Source organism: Triticum aestivum, chromosome 4B (genome assembly GCF_018294505.1).
Source record: "Triticum aestivum cultivar Chinese Spring chromosome 4B, IWGSC CS RefSeq v2.1, whole genome shotgun sequence".
Taxonomy (NCBI): domain Eukaryota; kingdom Viridiplantae; phylum Streptophyta; class Magnoliopsida; order Poales; family Poaceae; genus Triticum; species Triticum aestivum.
This window is the reverse complement of record NC_057804.1, coordinates 205,915,205-205,919,663: the sequence shown is the minus strand read 5'-3', so window position 1 is coordinate 205,919,663 and position 4,459 is coordinate 205,915,205.

The window sequence follows — 4,459 nt, the reverse complement described above, 5'->3', positions numbered from 1 at the left end:
GGCCGGCGGCCGCGGCGATGTGGTCCTGCCACGTGGCGCGACCCGGCTGGCTGAGGCGGGCGGCGGCGGACGTTGTCCGGCCGGGGCGGACACGTCCGTCGGCGCGGATCTGGCGGGGATGATTTTTTTTTAGGGTTTCGGGGAGAGGGAGAGATCCGAAAACGGAGGGGTGTATATATAGGCATAGAGGGAGCTAGGAGAGTCCAAATGAGGTGCGGTTTTCGCCCACACGATCGTGATCGAACGACCGAGACGATGGAGCAGAGTTTGGTGGGTTTTGGGCCAAATTTGGGGGGTGTTGGGCTGCAACACACACGAGGCCTTTTCGGTCCCTCGGTTAACCGTTGGAGTATCAAACGAAGTCCAAATGACCCGAAACTTGACAGGCGGTCTACTGGTAGTAAACCAAGGCCGCTTGGCAAGTCTCAGTCCAATCCGGAAATGTTTAATCCCCACACACGAAAGAAAGCTAGAAATGACCACCGGAGGAGAACGAAGCGCCGGAATGCAAAACGGACAACGGGGAAAATGATCGAATGCATGAGATGAACATGTATGCAAATGCAATGCACGAGATGACATGGTATGAGATGCATGAAAATGAAAACAACACACGGAGACAAAGACCCGAAACCGAGAAATAAATATAACTTGACACCGGAAACGGCAAGAGTTGGAGTACAAATGGGGAAAGTTACATCTGGGGCGTTACAGGGAAAGTCCCGCCGTGTCCAGGGGGTTTCCCAATGGAGAAATGAGGGGAGGAGGAGGCCTTGCTCGCGGTAATTTGAGCGGAGGTCGACGGCTCGGGTCCCGTCATGGGGAGGCGATGGAGCAGCTCTGGGGCGGAGTGAGTCGTCCCGGAGATAGATGGGGGGGAAGAGAGGGTGAATGGAGATGAGGGGGAGACCCGGGGAGAGCCTTATATGGCGGGACATTTATGCACCATGGGCGGCGTCCACGACCACGTCCTAGGCGATGCCAGAGGCCAAATAGGTGCTCTAGGTTGTGTCTACGTTGTTCGTGAGGGTCGTCTAGGTCGAGGGGGAGAGAAAGGAGAAGTGGGGCGCTCTCCAGGAGGGCCCCGAGCTCTTGGGCCCACTGGCCGAGATGGGCGGCGCTCGGGCGTGCTCGACAGGGCAAGAGGAGAGAGGGGAAGGAAGGGGACGGCAGGGTGGCATGTCCCGGATGTCGAGGCATCCTAGCGAGACACGAGTGGGATGCCCTAGGTGGTCGGGAGCGTCGGGCAGGGTGCAGCTACAATGCGGGAGCGCACTGTAGCGCGCTCTAGAGCACATGTGTGACCAACACGGCCATTGTTTAGGCAATGTGGGCACGGCCAAGTGTGTCCGTTAGTTCTAGGGGTTAGTAAAGAAGTGGGGAGGGGCATTGGATGCTCTCGAGGCACACTGGAAGAGGGGTGAGGTACAAAGGGAGAGGAGACAGTGTTTTCCATGGGTGAAAAATGAGGTTTTCACCCCCAAATAATTGAGCAGGGGTTGAGTGGAAGCTACTGGAGGTGGAAGGGGTCTAGGGCATGCTATGATAAAAATTTGAACTGAAAGGGAATTCATTTGGGGCTCCAAACAGTGATCAAATGAATTCCAGTTGACATGAGAATTAACATGATCAAATGGAATATAGATTAATGGTGGATCACAAAGTTTTAGTCCATTTGGAGAAAGTTCCCAATGTAACTTTGGCAAACCCTAGAAATCAACAGAAATGGGTTTTCCTAGATTTAGTCATGCAAATCTTTTCTCCTTGATGCTCCACTTGGTCTAGTCTCATCATTAGAGGATTTTAACATGCACTACAAAAAAATACACTTCCGTGATGATACATGTTTGTCACAGTAGGTCGCGTTTTTTTTATGCATGTACATTGATGACGATTTTATGACACAATCAAGATAGTCATACCTGTGCTGTCGTAGAAGTGTTCCATGATATTACCAGAATTATCATCACGGAAGTGTCCACTTCCATGGCGATAAATCGCGTGTCACAGAAGTGCTTTTGTCAAGGGTAATCGACACGTGGCATCCACTGTAACGGAACAACGTTAAGCTATCGGGTTCGGTTTTGGATTCGATAACCCGTTAACAGCCGCGACCAATGGGGATTTTCCACGTGTAAAATCACCATTGGTTGGAGGAAACATGTGTCGTCTCACCGTTGGGACAGATGTCATCCACTCATTGAACCGAAGGCGCCTATGATATGTTGACACGTGGCACGGCCCAACAGAGGCCCATTCCTGTGAAAAGGCCGGCACGTTTGACTTGGTCAAAAGGTGGTGGGCCGGCCCACGGAAAGCCTATTAACGACCTATTCGCATATAGCCCATTTACAACCCGCTAATCCAGGGCCCATTATGACCTATCCGAATTAGGCCCAGTAGCCTCATCTGGGCCGTCCAATATGATTCCAGCCCATTTTAAGTTCTGGCCCATGTATGGCCCATGAAGTCTTTCGGCCCATATTAGGCCCTTTGTAACTGTTGTCCCATTAACGACCCATGGTGAAACTGGCCCGTAATGAATAGTGTATCACTTTATACACATTAATAGCCCATTAATCCATTGGGCCGTTTGCAGCCCATGTTATCTTTCGGCCTTCTCAGGGCACATTTATTCTTGGGCTCATTTCCAGCATTTAGTTACTTATGGCACGTTACTGTCATTTTCTGCTTGTGGGCCAAATTCAGCCCGTGGTTACAGTAGGCCCGTTTGTGGCCCGTTAATACGTTGGGCCGTTTTCATAGCATCATCAAATACGGCCTGTTAACGATGGCCCGTTATGGTCGGCCCATGAACGGACGATTCCAACTCTAGCCCGTTTACGACCATAATGTGGTCTGTTATTGGCCCATGTTTGGCCAATTGATCATACGCCCCGTATAAGGCCCATTGATGATACGGTCCGTAGAAGGCCCATTGTTTCTATGGCCCGTAGAAGGCCCATTGTTTCTACGACCCGTAGGAGGCCCAGTGTCACTACAGTAAATATGTAGCACATGGTTATTGTGTCCTAGTTTTAAAAAATAGGTTATTGCAGCCACTAGCAAACCGTGAAAAAAGAACTGCACTGACTACAAGCAAAAAAATAAACAAGACAACAAGGAAATAAATAAGCAAGCAACTTACGCTAGGCTATCACGGCTATTACACACATTACATCCACTGGGCATCAAAGTTCACCACCAGTGCAAATAAACGCGCCGACAAAAGAATATACAAAACTGAGAGCACTTCAGAAGGCACTAGGCCTGGACAGGTCGGGCCCCCCAAACAGCCGAAGAAGCTGAGTAGACCTCAGTTGTGTCAACGGTAGATGCATCACCCGTAGCTGTATGGCATGATGGTGCGCAAGGCAGTCCTCTGACATCTTCATTGCATGTTTGACTTCAAGTCAGAGCTGAGCTGAAGCAAGCGTTTCTGCTTTAAGTTGAGATTGAAGAAGTCGAACTGATTGAGGGAGCGACTGCATAGAGGTTGTCTCACACCTGCTGGTGAGTAGCTTCAACTCACTGTCTTCATCAAGACATGACCTTGGGGTCATCTCGCTGTCCTCAAGATGGTTTGGCTCACTATCTTCCCTAAAGTTCTGCCTGGCATAAGAGATATGACTCTGAAAGAGAAACAAGGAGACACGTAACAGGTTTCACAATTATATAAGCAAATAAATGGATATGTTCTGCATAAGGAACATGTTTTGACAACTACAATTTGAAACTAGTAGTTGTTCCAAACATCCAATCAGATGTAAACAGAAAAGCAAACAGCAGTGGAGGAAATGATGCCTATCCAAATCTATACTAGAACAAAGTATGAAGGCTTGAGAAGGATGAACTTACATTACATGTTAACACATGCTGGACAAAACCCTTCTCCATGTTGATGGAAGGATAATTCAACAAATTCCCCAAAGAAAGTTCTTTATAAGCGTTGCCATTATTCTACATTTTGCAAAGAGTAAATATAGATCAAATAATATTGGAAGAAACAAAGGATAATGAAGCTCAGGTGTAGACTGATGATACATAATCAAATAGCAATTAATTAAGTATAGTGTTACAAGGCAAAAGGGAGAGAGGTACTAACAAGAGCAATGTAGAGCCCAGTATTGTTGCGAGATCATAAGTATTGTTGTGAGATCGTATGATCCTTTGAGCAAGAAGATTCATCTGAAATTAGTTTTCATACAAGGGAGAAGGTAAGGCACATGCAGAAATTTAGGAGTTCAAATTTTGAATTGATATCATAGAAGTACCTGAGGCTGGGCTCTCAGCAGTTCTAATAGGGGTTTGGCCAATGGAGTAGGGGTAAAGTGTGGTACACTTGGGCCTGTGTTTTCTGTGGCTGCTGATCTATCTGATTTAACAGGTATCACTCCTTCATGATCTGCAATCACCCTCTTCCTTTTGGACATCTATTATGAAAGAACAACATTTGACT